Source organism: Panthera pardus, unplaced genomic scaffold (genome assembly GCF_024362965.1).
Source record: "Panthera pardus isolate Hobbes unplaced genomic scaffold, ASM2436296v1 HiC_scaffold_4, whole genome shotgun sequence".
In the NCBI taxonomy this organism is placed as follows: Eukaryota; Metazoa; Chordata; class Mammalia; order Carnivora; family Felidae; genus Panthera; species Panthera pardus.
The window spans coordinates 12,788,965-12,806,830 of NW_026526969.1; the positions used below are offsets into that span (position 1 = coordinate 12,788,965).

General features: G+C 49.8%; 1 long non-coding RNA gene across 1 annotated transcript in view; it reads right to left on the bottom strand.

Moving 5' to 3' along the window:
• Positions 1-17,299, bottom strand: part of LOC109251152 (uncharacterized) — a 70,569-nt gene extending 53,270 nt beyond the window's left edge. Inside the window, exons 1-3 of the long non-coding RNA XR_002073381.2 lie at positions 17,188-17,299; positions 16,524-16,672; positions 9,653-9,784 (exon numbers count right to left, since the gene is read on the bottom strand). This is a non-coding gene — a long non-coding RNA (uncharacterized LOC109251152). The remainder of the gene's footprint in view (positions 1-9,652; positions 9,785-16,523; positions 16,673-17,187) is intronic.
• Between the last annotated feature and the right edge of the window lie 567 nt (positions 17,300-17,866).

A 17,866-nucleotide genomic window follows, 5' to 3' on the forward strand; every position in this document is an offset into this window, starting at 1 on the left:
GTTGGACCATTGCAAAGTTTAAAATGGCTTTCGATCACACAATTTGAAATGGTTGTCTTTAGCCATTTAATCTTTAGCCGTTGCTTCAGGCAGACACTGTTCAAAGGAGAGACACATATGGAACCCCGAATTTTAAATATAAGCTAAATAGAATAGAAAAGAAAAAGGAGTCTTTACATTTGACTCAGGTTGAAGCCCAACAGCCCTTTACTAGGTCCGCGAGCTACGTTGTATAGAAAATGGCACAATGAGCTTCCTTTGTATGTTAACCACTGGCATTACGAAAAGACAGTGCAACCCTGGAGTCAGCTCCATGGATGTGCGTGCCGTCCGTGGGGAACACGGTCTGTATTCCGTCGGCCTCTGCCCTGCCATGTGCAACTTGTGACAAACCCCTGGCGGCCTGAAACTCTCTCTCTAATCTTTTCACTTAAAAGTAAAACACAACACTGATTTAAAAACAATCATTTGAGGGGCACCTGGGTGCCTCGGTCAGTTAAGCATCGGACTTCGGCTCAGGTCATGATCTCATGGCTCGTGGGTTCGAGCCCCACATAGGGCTCTGTGCTGACAGCTGGGTGCCTGGAGCCTGCTTTGGATTCTGTGTCTCCCTCTCTCTCTGCCCCTCCCCCCACTCATGCTCTGTTTCTCTCTGTCTCCCTCTCTCGCTCTCAAAAATAAATAAACATTAAAAAAAACCACAGTCATTTGTTTTGAAAGTAAAGATTCAGGAATTTCAAACATCAAGCCAATTTATGTCCATTTTTAGGATGTAATGAACAGTTGAATTTCAATTTATATTTCCATACTCGTTTACTTTTAATTTTTTGCAAACAAATGAAGCCTTTTGTACAGAGTTTATTGGAAAATACCCGTTTCTCTAGATTCCATGAAATAAATATGGTTGCAAAATAACTTGTGTTTAGGTAGACTTGTGAAATCACAGTGCCTAAAATGAAGTATTTCGTCTTACAATTCCTTCTTCGTCATACACGGTGTGTGCAGAATTATCTGCTCATCTCGGCTGGGGCCGAGGACTGCCTTTCCTGGGGACCCCAGCCCCTCACGCTTCTGGCTAGACTTGGTGGTGGAGACCAGATGAGGAAGCAGTGACAGCCGCTGTTCCCAGAGGAACAGCAGGTCAGGTCGGAGGGGGCTGGACAGAGCCGAGGGGCCCCAGGGTCCCCCTGCCCTCCTTGCCTCCGCCCTGCCCGGGGCTCCACGTTACGGGCCCTCCACACTCACCACCTGCACACCCTCGGCTGCCTGTCCGGAGGGATGGCAGCCACACAGGATTCGTGGTCCTGTCCCCAGCCTTCCCGGGCGCAGCCCACTGGGGTTGTGGCTCGTACTGGGCTTCCTGACGTCCCCCCAGGAGCCACTCGCCCTGTGCTTCAGGGGGACGCTGAGTGACTTCTCCGGGATCTCCCAGTTCCGCCCTCTAAGTGTTCATCTCTCCAGCCTACCCCACATGTCTGTAAGTGTCCAACGCCTGTCATGCACCCCCCATCCTGTCACACTTGGGGTGGCTCTGCTCGGCTGGCTGAACCCTAACAGATACACTGAGAAGAAAATTTGTGAGATGGCTAAAATTCCCAAGGTGGTTCCCGTGATTCAGAATAGGCTGGAAAGCCCTTGACTCTCAGGCCTGCCACTTGACCTGCCAACTCTCCAGGAGCTGTTACTGTCGTGCACGAGACAGGGTGAGCAGGGGACATCTTGCCCTGAGTGTGGAAGCTTACATTTTGGTCAAATGACGCTTCGGTGGGTTTTTTTCTTTTTTTTTTCTGCCTGCGAGATCTCGGCCCACTAATAAGATTTTTATCCTTCTGTTTTCTTCTTTTTTCTTTCCAGTCCTTTGTGGGCTTGCAGAGCCTGTCCGTCTGGATGATATTGTCTGTTTCCGAGACCCTTGGTCTGTCTACGGCAGGCAGCGCCTAACGAGCAGGTCTCATCTGGAGGTTCCGGCATTTTCCAAGGTTGTGATTTCATTTATTGTTGTACGGCTTTCAGGTCAAGTTTTTCTTCCACTACTTCAAAGTCCCTCTTGAATCATTTTCAGGTTTTCATGGCAGGTTTTCCTGCAGCGATTTTGGGGCGGTCGATGATACACTCGCGTCGTAACGGCGTGCAGGGTGGGGCAAGCCCCCCGTTGTAACTCCATCCCTAGTATTCCTTCCCCTAGCGTTCCACGCTCCAGCCAGATCCACGGACACTGCACACACTTCCTTTCCGCGTAAGCCTTTCCCTTCCCTGAGCCGCCTGTGGACTCTCAGTCTCAGCTGCCGTCTTGGGAAGGTTCTCCGGTCTCCCGGGGGAGCGCAGCCCTCCACCATGTCTCTGGGTCTCTGTGGCCCCGGCTCATACATCTGTAACGGCACCTAAGTGTTTTGTGCGTGGGGCACAAGTCTGCGTTTATTTCCGGCTCACACGTCGGCTGGGATTTGCTCGAGGCCGGGGTTGGCGCTGCTTGGCTCCAATGTGAGCTCAGCCCAGGTCTGCTCTGTGTGTCTCTTACTCTTCTAGGATCTCGTTCAGGGGCACCTGAGGCGCGTTCTTCACGCGGGGACGGCCTACGTGCAAGGGGGCGAGCCCAACTGGATGAGCGTATTTTGACCCTTTGGATCTCACCCCGCTGGCCAAAACGTGATGTATGGCCAAGCCCTGTGTCCAGTCGTGGGGAAATCCTCTGCCTGCCATGAAGCCACGGCAGGGACGTGGATATACGATCTAACTACAAGAGAGCAAAGAGTTCACGCCAGCGATTCAGTCTACCCCAGCGCACTTAAATATGTGTTGCGTCCACAAATATGGAATGTTCAGGACATCCAGGAAGATTCCTCATGGTTGTATAGAATCTAGCAACTGCTAATTTACCCACATGCGAGACTAAGCTTCTTCTCACCTGTCCCCAGCACCACTCCATCCATTTCTCGTTTTTAAATTTATTTAATTAAAATTTTAAGGTTTATTTATTTTTCAGGGAGAGAGAGACAGAATGTGAGTGGGGCAGTGGCAGAGAGAGAGGGAGACACAGAATCTGAAGCAGGCTCCAGGCTCCCAGCTGTCAGCACAGAGCCTGACGCGGGGCTCGGACCCATGGACCGCGAGATCGTGACCTGAGCCAAAGTCATACACTCGATGGACTGAGCCACACAGGTGCCTCCCCACCCCATCCGTTTCTAAAGCAGCAACGACTGCCTCAAATCAGCCTGAGGGTCAGCACCCCAGGGCTCAGTGTCATAAGCTGACAAGAGCCCCTTGGCTGGGGTTGTCCAGCCGCATCGTGAAGCCACACCACACAGCGCCATCTGGGTCACCCTACGTTCAGCCCTATTTCTCTGTGAACATTCCCTCCTGCATCAACAGGGAACAAAGGGCTGAAACCATATGAAATTTTTGAAGACCATCTTCCTTATTAGCTCATCGTGGTAAGACGAGTTTTGGGGTATGCATGGCATTATTAACAAAGCTTACAAAAGAGCAAATGTTTTGGCTCTTTATTGTTCTTTTCTTAATGTTTGTTCTTTGGATTATTTGTGGAATTCTATTAAAGAAAACCGAGGGAGATGGGCCCTTTCCTGCTTCCGGCCCACTGATGTTAACCTGAGGGATTTTTTATACAGTGAAATTTGTTTTTCAGGTTCGCTTTTGTCATGTTGGTGCTGAATTTTCCATCACAATTTGCAGCGAGGCAGAGGTCAGGAATAATATGCATAAATATTTATTTCCTAAAAAGTTAATTCTTACTCCTAAAATGATTTTGGAAAGTTGAAGGGAATAAATTTTCATTATGTAGCAGAAAATGCTGAATAATTCAGTCGGCATTTTCAAACACCTGCCCACGAAGTAAAGGAAGGCGCATTAAGGGAAGGGATGTTTGGAGCTGTTCAGACGGGGAGATCGGCCGGCGGCACCGAGGGTGGGAGAGGGACAGGAGCGACACAAGGGATCGAACCAGTGAAGGACGCAAAGCCTACTGATCTGGTTCCCATCACTTGAAGCTGGAGAGGAGAGCAATGCCGACGCTGTCCTATCGTTCATTACTGGCACTGGGGCGTCCTGCCCGCCAGCCTGCCTGTGTACCTCCCTCGAGAGGGCAAAACTCCAGACTTGCGGAGGGGAGGAGGTTCTGCTGGGCAGTGTTTCATTATCATCATTTTCTACAGAAAGCACATGAACTGTTTTAGGGCGATGTCTCACTGCCATGGTACCGCGGCAATGATGAGTTTTATAAAACACCTCATCTGTGTGGGCGTCTTAGCTTGGGCAACGTTGACCTCGTTTGTGCGGCCGTGCGCTGCACCACAGAATGTGCAGTAGAAGCATCCCTGGTCCAGGGGGACAACCAAAAAATGTCCCCAGACATTGGCAAATTGTTCCTCGGGGTGGGGGGGGCGGCGCAGGCAGGATCGCCTCTGGTTGAGAACCACTGCTCTCATCCAATCTCAAAACAATTATGTGGTTGGTAATCAGGGACATGCAAACCAAAACAGGAATTAAATACTATTTCCCCCACTAGGTTTGCAACCACATCGAGCTGGATGATGTAGAATGTTGGCAAAAGGACAGGGAACAGGTTGTTCCTGGCAGGAATGTTAGAACAAGTATTTAGGGGGAGGGCATTGGTAGTTTCGATTGAAATAAAAAATGCACATATCCAATGACAGAGACTTCTTTCCAGTATCAACCAGCAGAAATAGCGACACTTTTAGATAAGGAAGCATTGAAGCAACATTCACTGCAAAATTACTTGCTATAGGGAAAAATGGAAAGCCTACGTGTCCATCCACAGATAAGTAGCTAATTAAGTCATTGTGACTGGTGCTACGGACTATTTCGCAGCAGCTAAAAATAATTAGGTACATCTGCCTGTACTGACATGGAGTTCGACAGAACATCGAGACACAGCATTAAGAAATAAAAAGCAAAGTTACCAAACGAAAGGTACTGAATAATTTCACCCATGCTGCTCTCTGTCATGCACACAAACACCGCATTTTCTTTAGGTGCACGTTTCTGCACACAAATAGGAATACGTAAAAAAAAGATGTAGAAACACTGAGAGTGGCAGGGCCACTATGACCCTCATCTCCTTTTCCTTAGGGATTGGTGAGGGCTTGGTGGCAACTATGCTGGGAGCCTGGAAGGAGAAGGACGGGGAGGATGAGTTGGAGAAGGAGAAGGAGTTGAGAGTCTGCCTTTCAGAGCAGTGCAGACATCGAAGAAGCTGAGTTGGGGGGGGTGGCTCTGGGGAGAGAGACTAGGGGGAGGCATCAGGGGAGACAACGCAGACCAGCGTTTGTGCAGAGGGCATCATAAGTGCGTGTTCACAGCAGCATCATTCACAACAGCCGAGATCTTGGAGGAAACAACCCAAGTGTCCACCAGTGGATGAATGAATCAACAAAATGGAATCCATCCAATGGCTCTTATTCAGCCACAGAAAGAAAGAACTCCTGACACCTGCTACAACCTAGATTAACCTTGAAAACATGATGCTGAGTGAAAGGAGGCAGACACTAAAGGCCATATACCGTGGGATTCCGTTTATGTGGAACGTTCAGAGTAGGCGGATCTGTAGAGGTAGAACGCTGGCTGGTGACTGCCAGGGGGTGGGAGTGAACCTCATCATCAGTCATTGGGAAAAGTGATTTTTTTTTTAAAAGTAGGCACCACTGATTCTGAGAACTAGGGAAGAAAACAGGCTAAGCAACTCTTCCATAACACCAGAGCCAAGAGCGAACCCTTTACGGATTCATGTCTGCTGTCGGGGATGTGGAAATTTTCACCCTGTTAATTGACAGAAGGCAAATACTTGGACTCCTGGCAAAACACCAAGGTAGTAACTCAACTTTGCCAAACGCTTCGTTGAAAAACATGGAGGAGGCATTGACCTGGTCCTCAAGGCCTCGGCAAGTAGCAACAGTCACGAAAACAATTATGTGATAGACTGAGTGCCAAAAGGATGTTTCTCGTTTAGGGGAAACACAAAGAAGGAAATTCCGAACTCCCTGGGAAGCTTGGAAGAGGAGGAAAACTCCTGAGGGAGGTCCTCAGTCTTGCTGGGGGGAGAGGGCCGGCAGGGGAGAGCCTGAAGGTACCTCCAAGGGCACACAGAGCACCCGTTTGAGATGGCAGGAGACGAGGTTTACCTGCAGGCGGGCCTCTAGCGTGAGGGGAAGGCCGTCCGGACTCTGGCACGTCCGTTAGGTTCCAGTCATGTGCAACTTTGTCCGCTATCCCGTGAGAACTTCAGCTCTTTTCAAACCCATGTCCACGTCCCAACTACTCCTGCCCTCATTTTAAGAAGATGACTCTGTGTCCTTCCCCACGGAGAAAAGGGAGGTCACCAGCTTGAAACGCCTCTTGACTTCCCAGTCTGTGTCTATAGGTCTCCCTTCCTTCCACCTGCTATGGCGGGGGGGGGGGGCGGGGGGAGAAGGTGTTACCCCAAGTTAGGGCCCGGCCCTCCCCTGGGCCCTAGAGCCCCTCCTCCACAGTCTCCCTATGGTTTACATCTCACATGGTGTGGCACAAAAGGGGCACCTGGGTGGCTCAGTCAGTTAAGCATCCAACTTCAGCTCAGGTCATGATCTCACACTTGGGGAGTTTGAGCCCCACGTCGGGCTCTGTGCTGATAGACGGGAGCCCGGAGCCTGCTTCCCATTCTGTGTCTCCCTCTCTCTCTGCCCCTCCCCTGCTCATGCTCTGTCTCTCTCAAAAATGAAAAAAAGTTTAAAAAAATTAAAAAAAAAGGAAACACTGAAAGGCCCTGGTTGCTTCTGCTAACAGGCTGGGGGTCTCTGCAGCCGCGGCCAGGCTGAGTCTGGCCCGCTTACACTGCTTCTCGGGCGCTGCCCGGTCCTGGGTCCCTGCTCACCTGGCCCTGCCGCCCCACGCCCTTGCGGTCCTGCGTCTTTTCCTGTGTTGCTCCTGTCGCGGTCTGTGAAGCGTCTCTGTTCTGGCTTCACTGGCTCCTGGTTCTCTCACGAGATCCTAAGGTCCAGTGGAGTCACGCCCCGCCCCCCTTACTTCTGCAGCACCAAGCACCTCGCCCAGCTGGCGAAGATGTGCTCAGTACACGCTAAACACGTTTACTAACGTTAATGGAAACGCTGATTGGCTTTCACACACCTGGGAGGCTGTATCAATACTCTCCAAATGCGTGCAAAAATCATCACAATCGCTCTCGTCCTTGTTAGCCGAGAATAAATTCCTCACTATTGCCCATCTTTTGAGTTGGAAGGAAGTTTGGAGGAGACACGGTCATCGACCGTTTTAGGCCAACCAGCCCACAACCGAGCTAACCTTGTCGTCTGCAGGCTCCCGGTGGTGGGGGAGGGAAGGGTGTGTGGTTAAGTGGGGACTTGCACAGAAACCCGAGTTGGAACCCCGGAGTCCCCTTCATTTCCCTGTGAAAGGCAGGCCTCTGCCGGGATCTTGACGTGAACTTGGCAGACTCATTCACTCACGTCAGTCTTAGGTTTCAAGATCTTTATTGTTTCCCGAGAGCCTGTTATAAGAAGGTCGCAGAGAAGCATGAGAATGGGGGACTGATGTCAGGGCAACAGATTTTCCAAGGATAAAGTCGCACAACACTTAGCAAAGATCTTCTCTGACGGGGCCCAGCCTCCTGTCCAACCAGCAGCCCGTTATCGGTCTGAGCGGGCTGCCTAACAAGGCACCACAGGCTGGGCGACTTAAACTACAGACTGGTTTTCTCACACCTCTGGGGTCGTAAAGTACAACATCAAGGTGTCAACAGGTCTGGTCTCCCCTGAGGCCTCTCTCCTTGGCACGGAGACAGCCACTGCCTCCCCGTGTCCTCACGCGGTCGTCCCTGTGTGTGTGTCTGTGTCCTGATCTCTTCTCGTAAGAACTTCAGTCCTCCTGGAGGAGGACCCACACTAATAACCTAATTGTAACCTAATTACCTCTTGAGTAGGAGACGCTGTCTCCCGATGCAGGCCTTGCGGGTTAGGACTTCAACATGTGAACTTGGGGCAGGGCACAATTCAGCCCATCTACGTGAGTAACAACGGACAAGGTCAGAGAGGACACAAGCACATACAACCCTGTCCCGAGGAGTAATGCCAGAATTAGATATTCTTTGAGTGATATTTGGATCAAAAGGAGAGAAAGCCCACCATGACTCATAGAACACACACTTTTTATCAGCCTGACATGTTTACTTATCACCTAAATAAATTTGGAGAGCAGCCCCCACAATGTCAGCAAATCTGACAATGCAGTCACGGGGTATGACACAGATGGGGAGTAAATGTTTAAAGAATTAATCAAAGACATTTTCATCAGCGGGTGGCCCGTGCTCCTGTAAACAAAGCCCGTTTCTCATCCGATGGCAGGGCCGGGTACGGTCCTCTCCTCTCCGGGCATCTTCACACACCTCTGGAGACAATCCCTCTCCCCTTATTTTTCTATCCACTGCCTGGGGAAAGTGTTCAAGCTGCGCAGGTTGGATAAGAGGTATTTTTAGGCAAACGGAACCTGTGGCTCTTCCTTGGGTCTTTTCTCACCAAGGGTCCCTGATGGCGCATCATCTGGCGAGGGGCTGGGGCTAAACTATCCTACACTTGACATCTTTGCTGGTTTTTGATTTCATAAACAAAAAATATTTTGCCTTTAGGGTTTTCCTTAGCAGAAGACCTAGGGAAAAAAACCCCATTTGTTCTGCTCATAATGCTTGTGGAGCCATTAGTATTTGCCAAGCATGAAGTAGGGTGCTTGCCTGGGTGGACCCGCGAGCTTGTCCCTGCCTTGGGGTCGAGTCTCTCCATTCAACGGTGAAAAATTTCTAGATGTTTCCAAAAGCGTGGCCCAAAGATTTCTTTTGGTCAACTGGGACACTTGTTAAAAATTTAGATTAGAATTCCCTTATGAACATATCTGTGAAACTCCCATTTCCTGTATGCTCCAAAAAAAAAAAAAAAAAAAGAAAAGAAAAGAAAAGACTAATAAAAGAAGCAAACTTTGTTTTCGGCAATGAAAGTAAACTCCACAGAAAGGGAGATGCTCCCGAGAGCATCTGCGTTGTGATGAGAGCTGGTGCAGGGAAACGGAGACACGCTGAGGCCAGATCTAAGGGGTGACAGTCCAGATGCCACAAAGCTCAGAAAACATCAGCAAAAACACAGTTCTGTAGAGCCAGAGACACATCCTGACGGGCACAGCTTTCATTTGCTGTTCCATTGTGGGCGGGGGGGGGGGGGGGGGTGGGGAGGATCGACAAATGCCCCCACTGGAACCACGCGGGTTTAGAGATGTCAAGAATCACGAAGACAGGCCATACAGGAAGCTGTCTGTTCTGGTTGTAACTCACAAGTAAGAGCTGGCATCATGAAGGCTACAACCGGGTCCTCCCTGCCCTGACTCATGCAGTAGTAAGTAATACGTAGAGAGAAACATACGAATATGTCTTCTTACTTATGTTACTACATTTACGTCTACATATGTCTCTCTCTATGAATACATATACACATATATCTACATGATGTACTAAAAGAAAAAAAAACAGCAGCAAATATTTATAAAGAATACTCAGATATTTTGCAATGTGTATTAGTTTCCTATTGCCACAAAAATTGCCACTAGATTAGTGGCTTTAAACAACACAAATTTATTATCTTACAGTTTTGGACGGCTGCTGAGACTGGAGTCGCTGGGCTGTGTTCCTTCTGGAGGCCCGGGGGATGACTGTTTTCTTGTCTTTTCCAGCTTCTGGAGGCGCCTGCATTTCTGGGCCCACGGCCTCTTCCTCCAGCTGCAGAGCCAGCAACGGCCAGTTGAGTTTTGGTTCTACTTCACCACCCTGACCCTCCCCTTCCACACTCCAGGGCGCTTGTGATTACATTACACCTACCCAGATAATCCAGGGAAATATCCCCATATTAAGGTAATCCGATTAGCAACCTTAATTCCATTTGCAACATTTATTCCCCTTTGCTACATAACACAGTGCGTTCACAGGGTCCATGACCTAGCACGTGGATATTGTCCTTGGGGGCGACACTATCCTGCCTAGGGCTCCACAGCATCGAGAGGAAAACGGCAAACAACCATCTCACCGTGAATTTTTAAAACCTTAAGGAAATGATCTCAAATAAAGGAGACCACAGATACAATGGCCAAAATATCAGGTGAGAGAGAAGGGGGATAAAACAAAAGTTGACAGAACTCAGGAAAAAGAAGAAAGAAAGAAAGAAAGAAAGAAAGAAAGAAAGAAAGAAAGAAAGAAAGAAAGAAAGAGAAAGAGAGAGAGAGAAAGAAAGAAAACCATCTCAGGAATGCAGAGAGAGTCGGAGGGAGCAAAAGGGATGCCACTGAGGCCAAAACTCATACAAAACAACAAAGCAGTAGCCTGCCTCTCATTAGAGAGAAAGGAAAAGAAAAAAAAAAAACCGAAAAGAGACACAGTTTTAAAATGGAGTGCAGAGCGGAAGACACAGAAGCTGTGGGAGAAGAAACCACAGATGTCGTAACTGGAGTCCCGGAAGGAGGAAACCAGAAAGGGAGAGAAGAAATATTTGAAGACATGGTTCAAGAAAACGTCTTTGAAAGAAAAGAAGCCTTGAGCCTGCGGAGTGAAGGAGCACGTCAGGGTACGCGGAGCGGATAACGCTGGAACTAGCTGGTCGCTACGCTTCAAGGATAAAGAAAAACTTCCTTTGGGCAGCCATGCAAGAAAAGGGAGACAAGCTGAAGAAAAACCCAAGCAGGTCTCAGATGTTTTTATAGCAACATTTAAAGCGAAAAGAAAGAAAGCAAGCAAGCAAGCAGAGAAATCCTTACAACATTCTCACGGAAAGAGGTTGTGAGCCACAATTTTACATCCATCCAAACTCTACATAGAGTGTAAAGGCTACCCACAAAATACCTCTGACATTAAAGACTAAGAAAACACCATTCTATGAGGCCTTCTTGGGGCAATTACCAGAGGATCTACTCCAGCCACGCAGTGTGTGCCCAGAAAAAGGAGGAGATGTTTCAAATTCTTTTTATGAAAAGAACATAACCTTGACATTAATACCCACCAGATTGCGGTGGGAGCAGACACAGTGATGGCAACAATAAAAAAACTCTCACTCACGAATGCAGATGTAAAAACTCTAAATAAAATATATTAATGGCAAGATTTCATTCTTTTTTTATGGCTGAGTAATGTTAATTATACTTCAATGAAAATGTATTGGAATGAACTAACCCAGTAACATTTTCGAATCCATCATGACCAAGTATGTCACGTGAGGAGTATAGGAACAATTCAATTTGAGGAAATCTAATGAAATAATATAATTCAAGGGAAATGGAAAGATCATCTTCATTTTATGCTAAGGGGGCATCTGAAAAATTTCAATATCCGTTCCAATTAAAAAAAAAAGTACTCAGAGAAACAGGGGTAGATTCATACTAGCTTATCCACCATGGATACATAATAAAACATTTATCCTAGCTCAAAACCCAGCGTCATTCCTAATGGCAATCCCCTACAGGTGTTTTCACTAGAATCAGCAACATGAAGACGATGCTTTATTATTATTTAATGTTGCACGGGGCGGGGGGGGGGGGGGGGTTCTAGCCTATGCAAGGACACAAGAGACACCACCTAGAGTCTCACCAAAAGGATGATACATGGGCCGCATCAAGCCTTTGGATTCAGTTGCCAATTAAGCGAGGGTCACGCTGAACTGTGCTGTGGGGTTGCAATCAGCCCCAGATACCCCAGAACTTTCCACAGGTAAATTGCAAGAAAAAAAAGGATGTAAGGGAAATGGCGAAATTGAACGCAACTTAAGAGACATAGCACGATTTTTTAAAGTGGGCGAGACTGAACTGTAGTGTCCTAGGGATACGCACTGGGTGACCTGTTCAGGAATGACAAGAGGCGATGGCCACATAGCTCAGGAGAGTGGTCACTTTGTGCAGAGAGGGGGAAGTTGCGACGGGAAAGATGGCGATGGTTTCTGAGGCTGTTCCCGTCCCAGGCGTAGTTTACAAGGGTGTCTGCCTTAAGACCACTCATTAAGCTAGACATCTCTCTTATGTGCTTTCCTGTACAGAAATTTTATTTTGCAATAAAAAGGTTCTGAAAGTGCTCAGCTCTGCACAGCATAAACCACCATAAAAATACCAAGTCAAAAGACAAATTGCAACACTGTGTTGGCAACTTCGATCAGAGGCAAAGCACCGAAGACTTTCTTCAAATTAACAAGAAAAAAAAAAAACCCACCAGTTTATTGCAAAAACTGACAAAAGACATGAACACGGGGCCCCCAAATCTACAAAAGATCTATTTTGGCTTCACTTGAGGGGGTATCCATGATGGCGCTTGTCAGGATTTCTGGTTCCCCCTCTTTTCCGGCCCATGTGCCTTTGAGGTCATGTGACTGGCTCTGGCCAATGGCACAAAGCAGAAGGGAAACGTGTTAGTCGTAGGTGGAAGCATTTAAATGCCTGTGGAAGAGGGTCTGGCACTCCCCTCCCTCCTGCCCAAGTGGTCCTGGGAGCGCGTTTACTCCCAGGAAACAGAAATGAGCCCCTGCACGGAGAGCAGCTGCAGAGACATCACTCAGTTCCGCCAGGACTTCAAGTGGGCAAGACACAGACCATTTCTGTTCCAAGGCACTGAAACCCAGGGGCAGTTTGTTGCACAGTGTCACCTAGCCTATCTGAGTGTTACGGATGTCCTAGGCGTGCCCTGTGACAATTATTATCTCGGTCCAGACTAGGGAGAAAAATGCCACCGTTCCCAGCGGTGAGCCATCGACTGCATTACAAAGTGGCGAGGCTTCTAAATGCAGCTGATAAGATGAAAAAAATGACAGCCATTTTCGTAAAGCGGAGTATCTTCGTATTTCAAAATGCTATGCTGCAGACAATACGTTTTGATGACCACACAATTTCATTTCCTTTGTGATCTCAACAAATGCACTCTATTATGAAAGAAATAACCGCCACTTTCTTTATTTCACTTATTTATTCAACAAATATTTATTGAGCGCCTACTCTGAGTCTGGCACTTTGCTGGGTGATATATCAGGGAATAAAGGAAGTAAAAATGCCTGCTGGCCTAGAGTTTACACTCTGGCGGGGAGACATGGACAGTAAACACACATAGTACATAAATAAAGGGCACAGCATGACACAAGGCGTTAAGGGCTGTGGAGTAAAAATAGAGCAGGATAAGAAAGATCGGGGATGCTGGGGGAGGTGATGGTATTTTAAATGAATGGACAAGAGAGAACTTATTGAGAAAGTGACCTTCAAGCAAACATCTGAAGGTGGAGAGATGCCGAGCCATACAGCTGTCAGGGGAAGGGTGCTCTAGGGAGATGAAGCAGTCTGTGCAAAGGCACTGGGGTATTAGAGGAACAATGAGGAGGCTGGAATGGAATGAATGATAATGGGTGAGTGAGAAACAAAAAAGGGTAGAGAGAGAGCAGTTGGAGGACCCTGCAATAACCCATCATACGGAAGCAGGGGAGGGGACAGAGGGGAGCTCAGATTCTGGGTTCATGCTTTCAAGGTGGAGGCTACAAGATGTCTTGACAGTTTGTGAAATGTGCAAGAGCGAGAAATCAAGACTGTCTCCCAGGTTGTAGCCTGAGCAGCTGGCAGGAAGGATGCAACCGACTCGGGCAAGGTCCTGAGTACAGTGGCCCGGGGAGGAACCCAGAGCTCGGTTTCTGGCACGTCAACCATGAGACGACTATTAATCACGGTGTCGGATCCCTGTACGAACTCCCGTGAACTAGGTGGTCTAAAACAACAGAGATTTCTTCTCTCGCAGTTCAGGGCACTAGTCCCAAATCCCACAGGGGGCTCCGGGGGAGACTCTGTTCCTGGCCTCTTCCAGCTTTGGGGTGATCGGTATTTCTGGGCTTCCGGTACCACACCGAACTCCCCCTCTATGGTTACGCTGCTTCCTCTCCGTCTGTGTGTCTTTCATAAGGGTGCTTGTCATTGGATTTAGGGCCCGTTGAGATAATTCAGGCTGCTCTCGTCACAAAGTCCCTCAGTTACATCAACAAAGACCCCTCCCCCCAACCCACCTTTTTTTTTTCTAAATAAGGTCACAGTCACAGATTTGAGAGATTAGGATGTGGACATATCTTTGGAGCCCCCATTCAGCACCCCCCCATGTGTCTTCAGTGGTTTAGGGAGGGTCTTTCCGTGGGGAGACTATATGGGGATTGTGCAAAGCTCTCGACATAATGGTTTAGGTTTGGTGGGCACAATAAGGCAAGGATCTAGAAGGAGATTTGAAAAGTACACAGTTGTCTGCCAAGGAAATGCTTTGACCAGTGGAGCAATCTCGAGACCCAGAAGGCTTGTATTTGGGAACTCTACGGTTCAGATAGATTGATTCTGAAGACGTTCCTGAAGCAAAGAATGAAGTCCTTTACTGCTCTACAGCTGTAGGTGCCTGAGCGAGGATGCCCAGTTCTCAGCTCCGGTAATTAAGCTGATGCTTAGGAAAGCTGGACTCGGAGCTCCAAGGGGCAAGATGAATATCCTGACCTCCCTCCCTCCTCTGGCCCAGACGCTTGGAGCAGATGCATGTTACGGGCAAAGGAGAAAGCGGACCACAGAGAGCCTCTGCTGGGTCCACTGCCGGAGCCCTGGGTCAGTGCTGCTTCTCCATGGGCCCACGCGTCCCCCGGGGGCACGGGCCCTGTGGCAGGGGCAACGGCACCACCTTTCCACCCAGAGCCGTCGTCCAAGCGGAGACACCAAGTCCCGTCACGTGGTTAGATACCACGTGATCATGTCTTCAGAGCTGGGTGAGGTCTTCAGGTCATTTGCTGTAACTCCTGCATTTTAGGTGGGGAGCCCCACAGGCAACGGTTAAGAATCTCACTGCGCTTCTCCAGGGCCCTGATGAGAAGGCTGGCTTTCGGATCCCAACTCCCGTGCTCTGCGTGACATCTTTGCCCTGGCTACCTGCAGACCCAAGGAACGGATGCTCAGAGCGCAGCAGCATCTCGGGTTAGGGGTTTTTGTGACTAGCGACAGAAACGGAAACTAGTTAATTAAAGCCGAGAAGGAATTTATTAAAAGGATCAGGGCGCTCACAGACCTCCAGGAGGTCTCCGAGTCGGGCGTGGAGGCCGCTTTGCTGTGAGCAGTGTCCCAGTTCACACTGGCTGGAAGACGCTGCGGCCCCCACCCCGGGGCACTGACAGATCTGTCCACCCCCCTGGCCTCTCCGGTCCCTAACTCTGGACACTGGACACAGGGGCTCTGCTGCGGCCACTCCTGGCAGACCGGTCCCGTGAGGTCTCTGCTCCTTTGCCTACTGGCTCTGAATCCAAGCTAGAGCCACGAGCCCCCGTCTGGCTGGTTGGGAGGCGTGAGGGTGAGAAGCCGGCACTTCCCGCCTGTCTGGCGGGAGGTCTAGGGGCAGATTTCCGAGTCCCCAAACACAGAAGGGGCCCAGGGGCACGACGGCCGCAGTTAACAGCAATGGTCACAGCAAGAAGCTGGGGTGTGCCCACTTGAGACAGTAACAAAATAATCCTACCTTCCTAAAATGCAGTTTGGGTCACGTCAACTTTCAGCGCATCCTATCTAGTGGCCAAACAGTCCGGTCACCTGCTCAGGGCTCGGCGGTCAGCTCCGGGCTGTCTGACCAGTCTAGCTCTCAGCACAGCCCCCACCCTGTCTCCGCTTGCCTACCATAGGCCACTTACTCGCCCCACCTCACCCACTGGGTTTCTTTTTTTGTTTTTTGTTTTTTTTTAGGTAAAACGCACTAGTCTGAAGTGATATGATTTGATGGGTGCTGACAAGTACACACACCTGTGACAGCCAGACCTCTATCAAGATCTAGACTTTTCTATCACCTGGCTCATTCTCTCGTGCCCCCTCCCTGGTCAATCCCTGGAAACAACTACTGATTTGCTTTCTGTCACTACAGATTTGCGTGTTCTAGAACTCCACGTCCATGGAATAAAACAGTACATCCTTTTATCGTGTCCAGCTTCTTTCTCTTATCAAGATGCTTGTAAGCATCATTCAGGCCACCGTGTGTGTGAGCAGTTAGCCTAGGGTTTCTGCCCAGTGTGACAGGATGCAGTGGCCCATGGCAGATCGCAGAGAAGCTGTGACCTCTGCCGTTTTCATTTGAATGAGGATGGTTCCGATCCCTGAGACCAGCTGAGAAAGGAGGAAAGGGGGTCGGGTGGGTTCAGAACCACCTTTCCCAAGCGCCACAGGCAGGCCCTCTCGTGTCTCCTTAGACACTGACGCTTTTAGGTGAGTTTTCGTTTGGGGATGAAAAGAAGTTTCTTGTCTAAACGTCATCTGGGAGAGCGTGGGCTGGTAACCTAGGTGAGCTCACCGGCATCTGTTCTGAGAACTGAGCGCACCTCCAGATAGAAACCACCTTCAGTCGAGCGAGGTGGAGATTTTTAAAGTCAGCGAACACACATTTGGCTGCCCCGCGTGGGCAAAGCACGTGCACGACTCCGTGGAAGATTCCCGAAACCTCTAGACTGTACCTGCAGTGGTCCACAGCCTCACTGGCGAGAGGAGCGACAACACTTGTCAGGAGCCCTTGCTGCGTTTCCACCGTGAGCTACACTCGGTCCCGTTCAGAGAGCGCAGGCCTCGCAGAAAGCCTAGGCCCCTGACAGGCCGAGGCTGAGCTCTGAAATAGAAGGAAAAGACGAGAGGGGGTGACACGTGCCGTATGCTCTCACCGTAGGGTTGTTGGCGACACATTTTTGTATTTCTGCACAGGTGCAGCTTTTTGGGCACACGCTCCTGAAACGGGATCCTGGATGAGGACCAACTTGGGGAGTTAACTGCAGAGGGAGAGAATTCCAGAGAGATTCGCCGAATGCTGCGGGAGGAGGAGGGGCGCAGTCCTGGGACGCCGGGCTTCCCTGGCCCCCAGAGAGGCTGATTTACACCCAGAGGGTTGGGGCGAAGACGCCCTCGGAGCCCCTCCCAGGCCGCTAACTCACTACAGCTTTCTGTGTTGGCCACATCCCGCTTCTAGGTGCCAATTTACATAAGGGCACAAAACAGAGCCTATGGGTTAAGGACACATAACCCATGCGACAGCCCCGCGGTCCTGCGTCCTGGCCGTGGGGTGGGTGGGGCTCCACACCACACGAAGTCACCCGAGACCCAGGTCCCTTCCCTCCTGCGCTCTCTCACCCCCTAGACTCCTGTCCACACGGAACACAGTGGAAGCGGCATTGCTCCCGCATCTGCTTTCCAGCCTCCGAACAGAACGGAAAACGGCAGACGTCTGAAACAAGCCGCCCGCGCTTACGCCTGACGCTGCTCACTTCTCTTCTCACACCCCATTGGCCCCTAATAGTCACATGACTACAAGGGGCTGAAAAGGAGGCTGGGAGAGTCCTTCTGCTTACCTCCCATTGGCCCCTAATGGTCACATGACCACATGTGCTGGGGGGAGGCTGGGAGCTACCCTTCTGCTCGCAACCCTCTAATTGGCCTCTAGTAGTCACATGGCCACATGAAGCTGAAAGGGAGGCTGGGAGATGTAGTCTCCAGGTTGGCGGCCCTGTGCCTGGCTGAAAACTCCATTCACATGGAAAAGGAGAGGGAGAATTTGGGAACACGCTCAGCCCTAAGTCCTTGAGGGATGGCAGAATTAATTCGTCAACCTGGGTGGGTTTTCCTTCTCCCCTGCCAGGGTTAGGCTATAAACACAGCTCCGTTTTTTACAGCCCGGCCTCCCCTGCATCTCTGGACCAGATGAGAAGCCGGCAGGTGCGGCCGCCGGGTTTCGGGGCGAACCCCTCATCCTGGGACCTGCAGGTTACCCGGTGTGCTCCTCGGCTGCCAGCGGCCTTCCCGCATTCCTCCA